The sequence below is a fragment of the Bombina bombina genome, chromosome 4 (genome assembly GCF_027579735.1).
Source record: "Bombina bombina isolate aBomBom1 chromosome 4, aBomBom1.pri, whole genome shotgun sequence".
Taxonomy (NCBI): Eukaryota; Metazoa; Chordata; class Amphibia; order Anura; family Bombinatoridae; genus Bombina; species Bombina bombina.
The window spans coordinates 570,210,833-570,226,480 of record NC_069502.1 but is presented as its reverse complement, the minus strand read 5'-3'; the positions used below and the strand labels follow the sequence as shown (position 1 = coordinate 570,226,480).

The window sequence follows — 15,648 nt, the reverse complement described above, 5'->3', positions numbered from 1 at the left end:
AAGATGTGGAACTCCACAGAATAGTTACTAGAGAGGGAGGGATAAAAATAACAACAGCCATTTTCCACTGAAAAAAATTAATCCACAACCCAAAATATAAGTTTATTCTCATAAATGAAAAGAAAAAACTTAAACATAAGCAGAGGAATCAAACTGAAACCGCTGCCTGAAAAACTTTCTATCAAAAACTGCTTCTGAAGAAGCAAATACATCAAAACAGTAGAATTTAGTAAATGTATGCAAAGAAGACCAAGTTGCTGCTTTGCAAATCTGATCAACTGAAGTTTCATTCTTAAAAGCCCACAAAGTGGAGACTGATCTAGTAGAATGAGCTGTAATTCTCTGAGGCAGGGCCTGACCTGACTCCAAATAAGCCTGATGAATCAAAAGCTTTTACCAAGATGCCAAGGAAATGGCAGAAGCCTTCTGACCTTTCCTAGATCCAGAAATGATAACAAATAGACTAAGTCTTCCTGAAATCTTTAGTAGCTTTAACATAATATTTCAAAGCTCTTACAACATCCAAAGAATGTAAGGATCTCTCCAAAGTATTCTTAGGATTAGGACACAAAGAAGAAACATAAATTTCTCTATTAATGTTGTAAGAATTTACAACCTTAGGTAGAAATTTAAATGAAGTCTGCAAAATTGCCTTATCCTGATGGAAAATCAGAAAAGGAGATTCACAAGAAAGAGCAGATAATTCGGAAACTCTTCTAGCAGGAGATGGCCAAAAGAAACAACACTTTCCAAGAAAGTACTTTAATGTCCAAAGAATGCATAGGCTCAAATGGAGGAGCCTGTAAAGCCTTCAAAACCAAATTAAGACAAGGAGGAGAAATTGATTTAATGACAGGCTTGATACGGACCAAAGCCTGTACAAAACAATGAATATCAGGAAGCTTAGCAATCTTTCTGTGAAATAAAACAGAAAGAGCAGAGATTTGTCCCTTCAAGGAACTTGCAGACAAACTTTTATCCAAACCATCCTAAAGAAACTGTAAAATTCTAGGAATTCTAAAAGAATGCCAGCAAAATTTATGAGAACACCATGAAATATAAGTCTTCCAAACTCGATAATGAATCTTCCTAGAAACAGATTTACGAACCTGTAACATAGTATTAATCACTGAGTCAGAGAAACCTCTGACTAAGCACTAGGCGTTCAATTTCCATACCTTCAAATTTAATGATTTGAGATCCTGATGGAAAAACGGACCTTGAGACAGAAGGTCTGGTCTTAAAGGAAGTGGCCAAGGTTGGCAACTGGACATCCGAACAAGATCTGCATACCAAAACCTGTGAGGCCATGCTGGAGCTACCAGCAACACAAACGATTGTTCCATGATAATCTTAGAGATCACTCTTGGAAGAAGAACTAGAGGCGGGAAAATATAAGCAGGTTGGTAACACCAAGGAACTGCTAACGCATCCACTGCCTTCGCCTGAGGATCCCTGGACAGGTACCTGGGAAGTTTTCTTATTTAGAAGGGAACCCATCATCTATTTCTGAAACACCCCACATCTGAACAATCTGAGAAAACACATCTGGATGGAGCGACCACTCCCCCAGATGTAAAGTCTGACGGCTGAGATAATCCGCTTCCCAATTGTCTACACCTGGGATATGAACTGCAGAAATTAGACAGGAGCTGGATTCCGCCCAAGCAAGTATCCGAGATACTTCTTTCATAGCTTGGGGTTTGTGAGTCCCACCCTGATGATTGACATATGCCACAGTTGATATATTGTCTGTCTGAAAACAAATGAATGGTTCTCTCTTCAACAGAGGCCAAACCTGAAGAGCCCTGAAAAAAGCACAGAGTTCTAAAATATTGATTGGTAACCTCGCCTCTTTAGATTTCCAAACCCCTTGTGCTGTCAGAGATCCCCAGACCGCTCCCCAACCTGAAAGACTTGCATCTGTTGTGATCACAGTCCAGGTTGGACGAACAAAAGAGGCCCCTTGAGCTATACAATGGTGATCTAACCACCAAGTCAGAGAGAGTCGAACATTGGTACTTAAGGATATTAATTGTGATATTTTTGTATAATCCCTGCACCATTGATTCAGCATACAAAGCTGGAGAGGTCTCATATGAAAAGAAGCAATCGGGATCGCATCCGACGCTGCAGTCAAGAGACCTAAAACTTCCATGCACATAGCTACTGAAGGGAATGATTGAGACTGAAGGTTCCGACAAGCTGAAACCAATTTTAATCGTCTTTTGTCTGTTAGAGACAGAGTCATGGACACTGAATCTATCTGGAAACCTAAAAAGGTGACCCTTGTCTGAGGAATCAAGGAACTCTTTGGTAAATTGATCCTCCAACCATGTCTTTGAACAAACAACACTAGTTGATTTGTGTGAGATTCTGCAGAATGTAAAGACTGAGCTAGTACCAAGATATCGTCCAAATAAGGAAACACCGCAATACCCTGTTCTCTGATTTACAGAGAGTAGGGCACCGAGAACCTTTTGAAAAGATTCTTTCCAGAGTTGTCGCTAGGCCAAATGGAAGAGCGACAAATTGGTAATGCTTGTCTAGAAAAGAGAATCTCAGAAACTGATAGTGGTCTGGATGAATCGGAATATGAAGATATGCATCCTGTAAGTCTATCGTGGACATATAATGCCCTTGCTGAACAAAAGGCAGAATAGTCCTTATAGTCACCATTTTGAAAGTTGGCACACTTACCAAACGATTCAAAATTTTCAGATCCAGAACTGGCCTGAATGAATTTTTTTTCTTTGGGACAATGAATAGATTTGAATAAAACCCCAGACCCTGTTCCTGAAACGGAACTGGTATGATTACCCCTGAAAGCTCCAGATCTGAAACACGCTTCAGAAAAGCCTGAGCCTTTACTGGATTTGCTGGGATAAATGAGAGAAGAAAATCTTCTCACAGGAGGTCTTACTCTGAATCCTATTTGGTACCCGTGAGAGACAATACTCTGGATCCATTGATTTTGGACAGAATCTGCCCAAAAGTTTTGGAAGTATCTTAATCTGCCTCCTACCAGCTGAGCTGGATGAGGGCCGCACCTTCATGCAGACTTGGGGGCTGGCTTTGGTTTCTTAAACGGTTTGGATTTACTCCAACTTGAAGAAGGTTTCCAATTGGAACCAGATTCTTTGGGGGTAGGATTAGTTTTCTGTTTCTTATTTTGTCTAAAGGAACGAAAACGGTTAGAAGCTTTAGATTACCTTTAGGTCTTTTATCCTGAGGGAAAAAATAATGAAATAATCGAATCCAACTGAAAACCAAATAAATTATTACCTTGGAAAGAAAGAGTAATCTAGACTTAGATACCATGTCAGCATTCCAATATTTGAGCCACAAAGCTCTTCTAGCTAAAATTTCTAAAGACATAGGTTTAACATCAATTTTGAAGATATTAAAAATGGCATCACAGATAAAATGATTGGCATGTTGAAGCAAGCGAACAATGCTAGACAAATCGGGATCCATTTCCTGTTGCGCTAAAATTTCCAACCAAAAAGTTGATGCAGCTGCAACATCAGCCATAGAAATGGCAGGCCCGAGAAGATAGCCAGAATATAAATAAGCTTTATTTATCTATCTAAAGGGTTCTTAAAGGAAGTACTATCTTCCATAGGAATAGTAGTACGTTTGGCAAGAGTAGAAATACCCCATCAACTTTGGGGATCTTTTCCCAAAACTCCAAACTAACTGCTGGCAAAGGATACAATTTTTTAAACCTTGAAGAAGGGATAAAAGAAGTACCAGGCCTATTCCATTCCTTAGAAATCATATCAGAAATAGCACCAGGAACTGGAAAAACCTCTGGAGTAACCACTGGAGGTTTATAAACAGAATTTAAAAGTTTACTAGTTTTAGTATCAAGAGGGCTAGCTTCCTCAATATCCAATGTAATCAACACCTCTTTTAACAAGGAACGAATATACTCCATTTTAAATAAATAAGTAGATTTGTCAGTGTCAATATCTGAGGAAGGATCTTCTGAATCAGATAGATCCTCATCAGATGAGGATAATTCAGTATGTTGTCGGTCATTTGAAATTTCATCAACTTTATGAGAAGTTTGAAAAGACCTTTTACGTTTATTAGAAGGCGGGATAGCAGACAAAGCCTTCTGAATTGCATCAGCAATAAAATCTTTTATATTCACATGGATATCATGTACATTATGTGTTGAAGGAACAACAGGCATTGTACTATTACTGATCAATAAATTATCTGCATGTAAAAGCTTATCATGACAACTATTACATACCACAGATGGAGATATAATCTCCACAAATTTACAACAGATACACTTAGCTTTGTTAGAACTGTTATCAGACATCAGGGTTCCAACAGTTGTTTCTGAGACATGATCAGATTGAGACATCGAACGACATCCATCCACATATAGCAGATAGCCAAACCAGTACTGAAACGGTTATCAGTAGAGGTAATGGAATATGAGAGTATATCGTCGATTTGGAATGGGAGGTAGGAGATGAATCTCTATGACCGATAACAGAGAACCTATGAAAAAGATTTCCCGTGAGGAAAACCATAAAATTCAATAGGTGATACTCCCTTCACATCCCTCTGACATTCACGGTACTCTGAGAGGAATCAGGCTTCAAAATGCTGAGAAGCGCATATCAACGTAGAAATCAAGTACAAACTTACTTCACCACCTCCATAGGAGGCAAAGTTTTTGTAAAAACTGAATTATGGGTGTGGTGAGGGGTGTATTTATATAGGCATTTTGAGGTTTGGGAAACTTTGACCCTCCTGGTAGGATTGTATATCCCATACGTCACTAGCTCATGGACTATTGCCAATTACATGAAAGAAAAGAATATAGCCTCTCCTCATGTTGAAGATGCCTATAAATTGCTTACATTTAATACAAAAAAAAAAAATATTTGTGTGCATCATGCCATCTGCTTTTATAAAGGGTATACATTTTTAAATTACGTTCAGTAGAAGTCAAATGTAGCTTAAATGTCTAGTTGGTAAATGGCTCATACTAGTTTCTTATTGAAATACCATCCCAACACATTTAAAGAGGTGATAAGCAAACAAATATATCTATTAGGGTGTACAAAGAAACTGATTACTCAAACTGCCACTATTTCGGCGGTCTGTTAATTTCGGTTTCGTAATCTCTTTAGGAATTCTCTCTCTTTTTTTTGCTAAAGAACATCCGATTGCATACAAAGACTGGCGGAAGTTTTTTTTAAAGACAATCTCTATGGAGCAAGTAGCAAACCGCAAGCCATCCGTCATATACGTCTGTTCACTTACCTAATGTATTGTAGAAGCAACTACATATCTCTGCTGTCTTTCATCACAGACAAATTAAATCTGACTCATTGACAACTTGATATTTCAATCATTGGGGTTGTTATTAGTCATTGTTGGTTTTTACAGATTGCTTAGTGACTCAGATGGAGAAATTCAAATTACCTTGCAGAACATTGGCAGGAAGTGAGAGTTTTGAAAACTACTAAAAACACACCAACCACTATATATATATATATATATATATATATATATATATATATATATATATACACACACAGTATATACTGTATATCTCAATTGCACTTTGAAGACTTTCAATTTCATTCCTGTTTATTTTATTTTTTTTCCAGCTTAAGTTAAAAAAGGAAAAATTGTATGTGAATAGCTTAAGAGATTTGTGTGTATAAAAGTAAAGTGGTTAATTTCCAACAGGAAAGTTTGTTTGGACCTGCTGGAAAGATGAGTCAGGAGCTTACTATATTTGGAGTCATATTACAAAAATCTGACTAAAATGATCTGTTCCTTCTTTTTACCTAGTCATTAAAGATATTGTATAAAGAGTTATTGCTGGTTGTATGATTCACCTGTTAATATAACCCGCTTAATTTTATGTTTACTCTGTTGAGTAATATTTAAAAATAAGTGTGTGGTTTTTACACCTATGATTTGCCTTTTCATGTTGTCTTATGATCTGTCTGTTTTCTGTACTTTCTTAACATAGTAACAGAATTTACTTAAATGTTTGTTTGCATTGCATAAAGAAAAGTTTATTTATAGGGATAGTAGTAAAAGTCAAAATTAAGCTTTCATGATGCAGATGGAGAATGCAATTTTAAACAACTTTCCAGTTTACTTATATTATCAAATTTTCTTTGTGCTTTTGATATCCTTTGTTGAAGTACTTCTGGGTGCTATCTGAACACATTGAGTAAGCCAATGACGAGGCATATATACTATATGGCCAAAAATGTGTGGACACCTGACCATCACAGCTTGTTGGACATTCCATTACAAAACCATGGGCATTTTACATGGATTTGGCCTACCTTTGTGGCATTTGTGAGGTCAGACACTGATATTGGATGAAAAACTCTGGCTACCAATGAGCTTTCCAATTAAGGTGAAACGCACGTTGTTATATTGAGTAATAGGTGCTTAGTCACATTGCTGTAAAATTACTTTGCAGGGATTTTTTGTATGGAGTTATTTGCCTCAGTGCCTAGGAACTACTCTGGAGTGAAAGCTGATGTCGTTCGGTGTTCATTGCTGAGCTGGATTATCAGAGTAATTGACCACTAGTGCAGCGTTAAATACCACCACTCCTTTGGAGCTTATTTCTTCACCTCCTCTGCACGTATTGGATGACTTCGGGATCTCCCTACACTTGCTCTTACTAGGGCTTGCTGAGGAGCTTAGCGCAGTCTAAACTGAAGGAGGTTATTACAAGGAACCCTCTGTTTATGAGAGCAAATATCTGTACTAACTCTCCAGCCGGGACCAAAGGGACATCTCTGAGCTTATTTCACGGTTCAACAGGATATAGGAGAGTGGTCATTTCCAGACATGAACTTTTGGACTGATACTTTGTGACTACTATTAGGGTTAATACGCCTATTTTATAATTACTTTTTGTTGAGTTATTAGTATCATCTTGTAACTGGATGGGTATTATTCACTAGTTTATATAAATAAAATGCTATATTTGAATCCTGACTGGTTTCTAGTGTTTTTTTTGTTTGTTTTTTGACAAAGGTTTAAAGAGACAGGAAACTCCAAATTTTTATTTTTATGATTTTGAGAGAACATACAACATTTTACAATTTTAAACAACTTTCCAATGTACTTCTATTATCAAATTTGCTTCATTCTCTTGTTATCCTTTACTGAAGGAACAGTATTGCACTACTGGCAGCAAGCTGAACACATCTAGTTAGCCAATCACAAGAGACAAATATGTGCAGGCACCAATCAGCAGCAGCTCCCACTGGTTTTGGAAATGTGCTTATTTTTTTCCACACATGGGATACCAAGAAAACAAAGCACATTTGAAAATAGAAGTGAATTTAAAAGTGTCTTAAAATGACATGCTCTATCTGAATCATGCAAGTTTAATTTAGATTTTCCTATCCCTTTAAAAAGAAAGAGTGCTAAATGGGATCTCACTGACCTTTTTCTTTTTCTATCCTTGTGTGTATAATTTTGAGATCACAGCACTGATATAATTTTACCTACCCACTTGATGCTTTCTCTTGAGCAGCTATCTGAACATTTTCTTATAAAAGCACTCTTAATACATTTGGAAAAGAAAAATCTCTTTTAGATGAACCAGAGAAATCTCTTTTAGATGGTCCAGAGAACATTTGGAGTATCCTGTCTTTTTAATTACTAGTAATGACTGCAATGTCCATTTAAGCAGTTTTTTTTCGTTGTTTTTTTTTTTTTAACTTTCACTGATATGCTATAAGAACTCTGGTGATGTGGGTGTGATGGCTTTGGAATGATTAGATGTAAAGTTAATTTTGACACAACTGCAGATCAGCGATGAACTTTAACAATCTCTTGGTGATAAGAGCAAAGGATGTTTAGCTTAATGACTGTTATTGTATTAACTGAAAAGGTCTTTGTGTTCATTTGGAACAAGTTGTGGTTTTATCATACAAATCTCATTCTACCCATCGCCCAAATGCCTAACAGCTCGTAACCTTAGTTAGCCTACAGGATGGGATGAGTCACAACAAGCTTTGCATTTTATCCAGTTATGCTTTATGACACATCACTTAGTCATGCCCTGTTTTTCAGAGACATATACCCAAAGTAAGTGATATTTCCATTCATAATACATTTACAGATTTTAGTGTTTGAATAAGTGTGAGTCACTTTAAAAAGTATATTCTTTTCTAATGGCAGTCTTCTACAGTTCTGAAACCTAATGAGATTTTTATTTTATTTTTTACATTGATAGGTGTATTGTATACTCTGATCCTATGTTTTATACTGCTGCTTTGTACATGCATTGTGTATTAGATCAAGACATGACATTGCAGATGCCAGGGTACTACGGCAACTAGAATTTTATTTGGGATTATTCCATATACACACAGTCTTGCCTGGCTCCTAAAAAGTGTGCAACTGGCTCTTCCATATTGTTTATTTTAATATTTGTGCTTGCTTTTAAATTTGAAATTATTGTATCAACTCAACACAGTTCTTCTATGTTCCCCTTCTATACATGACCTTACTTCAAAATAATAGACTGTTGACCGTGGTCAGCTACACCAGTATATAGACTGTGGCCAGGCCTATAAACTCAGTTACTTCCAAATTGGCTATGTGGGGTCTCAGTGGAGGTCTTGGGAGCACTGCTAACTTATTTTGTTTAGCTTTGTTTTGTTTTCTCCCACACTTGTCTCCACTATAAATTCCACAAGATGGCCATTACTGAGGAATACGTTTGGTAAAAATCTGCTCACAGTTTCCCTACCCTATCTGTTTGTGGTTTCTGCTGAACTTTACTTTTGGATACTTCTACACATTTATAGACGTCTCTCGTTTGTTTGATTTTTTTGTATTGTTTTGGATATTGGTAGAACTTTGCTTAAAGGAACAGTCTACACCAGAATTTTTATTGTTTAAAAAGATAGATAATCCCCTTTACTGATTCCCCAGTTTTCCATAACCAACACAGTTATATTAATATACTTTTTACCTTTGTGATTGCCTTGTGTCTAAGCCTCTGCAGACTGCCTCCTCATTTCAGTTATTTTGACAGACATGCATTTTAGCCCATCAGTGTTGACTTCCATGTAACTCCACGGGCGTGATCACAATGTTATTTATATGACACACATGAACTAATGCCCTCTTGTTGTGAAAACATTCATTTAAAAATGCATTCAGATAAGAGGTGGCCTTCAAGGGCTAAGAAATTAACATATGAGCCTCCTAGGTTTCGCTTTCAACTAAGAATACCAATAGAACAAAGCAAAATTTATTATAAAAGTACTGTACATTGGAAAGTTGTTTAAAATGACATGCCCTATCTGAATCATGAAAGTTTATTATTAACTAGAATGTACCTCTTTATTTGTATTTTCTATGTATTTTAATAAAGTTTTTTAAAAGACCTTCCCTTCTTGACTTCTACCTCAAGTAAATAAGAAGTTATGTTCTGTTGTTACACACAACCATTCACACCAGCTCTACACAGAGAATAAAATCAGGTTAAGCCAAAATATTTTGTTAGTTCTAAACAGGAAAAATTGCATCAATAGGCTATAAAATACATTCTCTCCCTTTTGAAAACTGCATGTGAAATATCATCGTGTAGGTACCAAAAAGGGGACTTAGGGTTTCCACTTTAATTGAAAAAAAAAAAAAGATGATGTCTTTGCTAAGTAGCATTAATTTGTATTATATAGAAAGTTCAGGCTGCAGCAGCACTGTATAAAAAGATTTTTATTTATGCCAAAAAGTTAATACAACGTTTCAGACCAACTGTCCTTAATCATGTATAAAATCACACTGACACATACAGGCTTAAAATACCCTTAACCCCTCCCACTCAATTACAATACACACCTGTGATCGTATATCTACATCAGTTAACTCCACCTAGTGTTCACACACCTCTTTTTGTTCACATACTTTTTAGGCAGAATAGAGATTCTCATATAAATTCACAGTTGTTTTATCATTGTGTGTACACAATATAGACATTCTAAATCAAAGATACCTATTCATTTGTTAGCCCCGAGAATTTTTTTAGACCTTTTTAATGTCTTTATCTCTTACATTAAAGGGACAGTAATCAGAAAACACTCCAGTCCATCTCTCTATTCATACCTCCTGGCCACATAGTACCTAATGTATAGATCCAAAACAATTCTTTTTGCTGAAGTTTTTTTCTCTCTGTTGCCCCCCCTCCTGGGTTTCTCTACATGATCTATAATCTGAAATCTTATTTGACTCAGACTATGCCCAGCTGTCAAAAAATGGTGAGCCACAGGTGCATCTACATCTCCCGTTCTTATACTACTCTTGTGCTGGTTCAACCTCTCACGCACCTTACGGGTGGTCTCTCCTACATAGCCCCAACCACATGGGCATTTGATTAGATACACAGCATATTCCGTGTTACAGGATATTCCGTCTATGCTGTGTATCTAATCAAATGCCCATGTGGATGGGGCTATGTAGGAGAGACCACCCGTAAGGTGCGTGAGAGGTTGAACCAGCACAAGAGTAGTATAAGACAGCAAAAAGAATTGTTTTGGATCTATACATTAGGTACTATGTGGCCAGGAGGTATGAATAGAGAGATGGACTGGAGTGTTTTCTGATTACTGTCCCTTTAATGTAAGAGATAAAGACATTAAAAAGGTCTAAAAAATTCTTGGGGCTAACAAATGAATAGGTATCTTTGATTTAGAATGTCTATATTGTGTACACACAATGATAAAACAACTGTGAATTTATATGAGAATCTCTATTCTGCCTAAAAAGTATGTGAACAAAAAGAGGTGTGTGAACACTAGGTGGAGTTAACTGATGTAGATAGACGATCACAGGTGTGTATTGTAATTGAGTGGGAGGGGTATTTTAAGCCTGTATGTGTCAGTGTGATTTTATACATGATTAAGGACAGTTGGTCCGAAACGTTGTATTAACTTTTTGGCATAAATAAAAATCTTTTTATACAGTGCTGCTGCAGCCTGAACTTTCTATTTATTATTGGGTTTTTGGTATGGACCCTTGCAGCCTGCACGGATAAACAACCTCACAGAGTGCTGAACAGTAACCTGCTGCTGGAATTAATTTGTATTATCAGTTATGAAACCTAATTAACCAACCATAGCTAATTGTCTTTTGGAAGTTAAACATGCCATCTATGGAAGACTGTAAGGCTCAATGTGTATCATTAATAAGACATTAAACACGTATTGCTTTTGTTTCAAAATTGTACTCTGTCCCACATTCCCTAGAGAAGCCGAAAAGCAATTTTGTAACCTGAAAATGCTGCAAATCAAGTACCTTGTTTTTGATAATTTACAGCATTTTGAATACCTAGTGAACCGGTTTTTTCTTTTTGGTATTTCTATGGGAGCGTGGTAAAGTTTTTTTTCTTTAGACAAACACAAGAGGTGATTAATGTCACTTTAAGGATTTGTAAAAGCTTGAGGTAACTTAAAGGGACATGAAACCCAAATTTTTTATTTCATGATTCAGATGGAGCATACATGTTTCAATAACTTTTCAGTTCACTTCTATTATCAAATTTGCTTCTTTCTCTTGGTATCCTTTATAGAAGGAGCAGCAATGTACTACTGTGAGCTAGCTTAACACTTTGGAAAGCCAATATAGCCGGACAGATAGGTCAGCATGCTAAGGCACTGTGGCTGAGCTTTGTAGCAACCCAAGGGTTGCAGGTTCGATCCCCGACAAGGTCCACTCAGCCTTTCATCCTTCCGAGGTTGATAAAATGAGCAGCGCCTTGAGACCCTTACGGGTGATTATCCGTGCTTTACAAGTACCCAATACATACATACACATACAATGACAAGAGACATTTATGTGTAGTCATCAATTAGCAGTTAGCTCCCAGCTCCTGAGCCTACCTAGATATACTTTTCAACAAAGGATACCAAGAAGACAAAGCAATTTAGATAATAGAAGTAAATTGGAAAGCTGTTTAAAATTCTATGCTCTATTTCAATCATGAAATCATGAAAGAAAAAAAAATTGAGTTTCTTGTCCCTTTAAATCTTTTCAAATGTTTTCACTCTAACTAGCCTTAACATCTTTTGTATAACTATAAAACATACTTTATTACCTTCAATGGCCCTAATTATAATATATAGCAGTATGTCTATACAATCCAAAATGATTAGGTAAACAATTCCTGCAAATGTAACTACTAGGGATGGGCGAATGTGTTGAAAGTGTAATTTGTTTGGTAGAACGAATATTCCAGTGGACATTCGTTTTGGACAATCAAATGTTGATAAGAATAAAAACCCATTAAAATTCAGTAATCGAATGTTACTTTAGTTTTCGATTGTTAATAATGAAATTGAATATCCACATTCGGAATTTTGAATGTAACATTCAATTTAACAAATAGTATTCAGAAGTTCAATAGTTCATGTGGTAGGAAATTTAGTAAATTAATACATAATAGATACAAATATATCAATGTTTCTATTTTGAATATTGCATAATTCAAATATTACATTTAAAGAGAACATTAGAAATACTATTACAAATACTATATAGATTCTAATTTTTCGAATTCAAATATTACATTTAAAGAGAGCATTAGAAATACTATTACAAATATATAGATTCAAATTTTTAAAATTAGAATATTGCATAATTTGAATATTACTTTTAAAGAGAGCATAAGATATACTATTACAAATATAGATAAGAATTTTCGAATTTTGCATAATTCTAATCGAATTATTAGAAACATTCTATTTGAATATTATATTTTAAGAAAGCGTTAGAAATCCTATTACATAAAATGAATATTCGAATGTTGTGCAAACATTCTAAATTCGAAAACCAACGAATGTGTTAAACTTTGTTTCAATTTTCGAATGTTGCAAAACATTCGCCTATCCCTAGTAACTATCCAATAGAATTTGTTGTTATAGCATATGCTTTATTTTGAATCATCTGACTATGAACTACTGTCATTGAAAAACTGAGGGACCATAGTTGAAATCTTGAGGCTCTTATGTTACTGTAGATAATCCTGTGAAGTATTTCCTATAATTTCACTTCTTTGTGTTCTTTCTGTCACTCATCTAGAGGTGAGACATAAAGCTTTTTGCTTCTTCAGGCAAAAACAGGTTTCCACAATTGCACATTTCTGTGTTAAAGGAATTTTGGCAATTATATTCCATTATGATACAGAAGAGTTTATCTTCAAGAGGTTTCTTTAATACTCTGCGAACAAGACATGCAAGGGATTGTTCATCAAAACTGATTGCTTTTATTATAAACTTTTGGTTCATCAACTTATAAAGAAAATGTAAGAAAAGTAATTTTGTCAAGAATATTAAATGAAATATGTAAATTCCAGCTGCAGCAACGGTTGGTCACACATTTAAAGAGGCTGAAAATAATCAATTCAATTACAGTATTTATAGTGGAAAAGGATTTATTTTATGTCTGTCACAATTTTTCATATTGAAATGTTCATAATTGCTATATTGTGGGTTGAAAGTAAGCCAGTTAAAACCAGCCAATCAGAGGCAGAGATGTATTCTAGTCCTGCATCATATAAAGAGTGCTCTTGATGCAAAGGGGTAAATGCCCATGTAAAACATCCTTTAGTTTGTCAATAGCAAGGTTTATGTGAAGAACATAGCAATCTTTTTCATCGTATATTATTGGTTCAAAAATACTTCCTTGTGATAATAAAAGATATTGTCCTTGGTTTATATCTTTACATATTCCAAATATTATATAAGCTTAGTTCTGATTTTAACAAACTTTCATGATTCAGATAGGGCATGCAATTTTTTTTTTTAAATATCTTTAATATCCTAATGTAACAAGTTAAGTCGAAGGATAAACAAATTTCCATTGTACCTCGCAGGGCGTCTTAATTAGTCATCAGAACAATTTAGAAACATAAGCAAACAAAATATGATAACATTTTATATCATCTCTAAGGTACAACCACACAAAATAGAGATCCATAGAATTCCTTGTTACTCTATTGGAGTTTTCCAAATTTTCTTGGGTGATCGGAGTGACCTACTGCTAACCATATTGAACCATTCTGTACAAAACATAACAAACAAACAAAGAGGGGAAGGGAAATGAGTGCCATGTAAACAAGATTTATAGGAGGGAACACAAAATTACCATATTCCTAATAGGACCAGTTCTGAATGCCTAAATGGGTATATTAAATTATCTATTTCTTTCTTATGAAAAGTTTTGATAAATAATGACCATTTCGAAAAGAAATTACTGACATCTCGAGTATCATGTATGTTTGCAATAAATTGTTTCAGTATACATTGTTTTTTCATACAGTTCCTAATCTCTGGGATACTAGGGATTGAAGGTTCTTTCCATTTTTTTAAATTAAGTATCTGGCAGCTAATTTTTCTTGCCGAGTGAAATTCTTCCTTCTATCCCTAGAAATACTATGTTCGCATACGATAGGCCCAGAGGAGAGATCCCCACTGTTTTATTCAGCCAATACTCTATTTTGAGCCATAAACTTCAGATTTTTGGGCAGTCCCATAGCATATGCTTAAGATTGGCCGATAATAGCCAACATTTTGGGCATTTATTAAAATAGGGATTCCCGCACTTATGTCCCATATCAGGCATAAAGTATGTCATATGCAGGAGTTTAATGTGAGATTCTCTCCATGTGGAGGATTGAGTGGTTTGTGTGACTTCACTAATGGTTGCTTGTATATTACAGACTTCTAAAGGAACTGGTGCTAAGACTGTTGCCCATTTGAACACGATTCTTGTTATATTACTGTGGCCTTTACGGGAGATAAGAATTTGATAGCATAAAGAAATGGACATATGCCCGTTCTTAACTAATATCATCCAATTTTCTAGAGCCCCCCATGACCAATTCCAACCAGAGTCATTTATTAACTTCCAGGCATAGTGTCTCGCCTGAAGATAAGCATATAAATCCTTCTGAGGGAGTTCATATTCCCTTCTAAGGGAGGCAAACCTTATTAATCGCGTCCCTTGAATTCTTTATCCAGTGTGGAGCGAAGATTTTACGATCACTGGTCTTCAGTTCTAGGGTAGACGGTCTTCAGCTCCGCTCTGAGAAGCATGTTCCAGGAAGAAGAAAGAAGAGGTCGCTGCTTGGAAGAAGACTTCACCGCCTGGAACAGGACCTTCTCCGCCGGACTTCAGGAATGATGAGTAGCAACCTGGGGCTTAGACTTGGGGTTTTTTAAGTTTTTTTTTTTTAATTTTATTTAGATAGGGTGGGCAGTAAAAGAGCTAAATGTCCTTTTAATGGCAATGCCCAACAAATGCCCTTTTCAGGGCAGTGGGTAGTTTAGGGTTTTTAGTGTTAGGTTATTTTATTTGGGGGAGCTTTGGTGGGTGGGGGGTTTTACTGTTAGGGGGGCTTTGTGTATTTTCTTGTAAAAGAGCTGATTATCTTGGGGCAATGCCCTGCAAAAAGCCATTTTAAGAGCTACTGGTAGTTTATTAGAGTAGGGGATGTTTTTATTTTGGGAGGGCTTTTTATTTTCATAGGGATAAGGTATAATTTTTTAAAATTTGGTAATTTTCTTTTTATTTTCTGTAATCTTAGATTTTTTTTTTATTTTTAAAGTAGTGTTTTTTTTTAAA

The 15,648-nt window shown here is 35.7% G+C and overlaps 1 protein-coding gene across 2 annotated transcripts in view; it reads left to right on the top strand.

Annotated features, from left to right (window-relative positions):
* The window catches only part of BACH2 (BTB domain and CNC homolog 2), a 508,005-nt gene that overhangs the window by 231,176 nt on the left and 261,181 nt on the right, over positions 1-15,648 (top strand). The gene's annotated exons all lie outside the window — the stretch shown is intronic.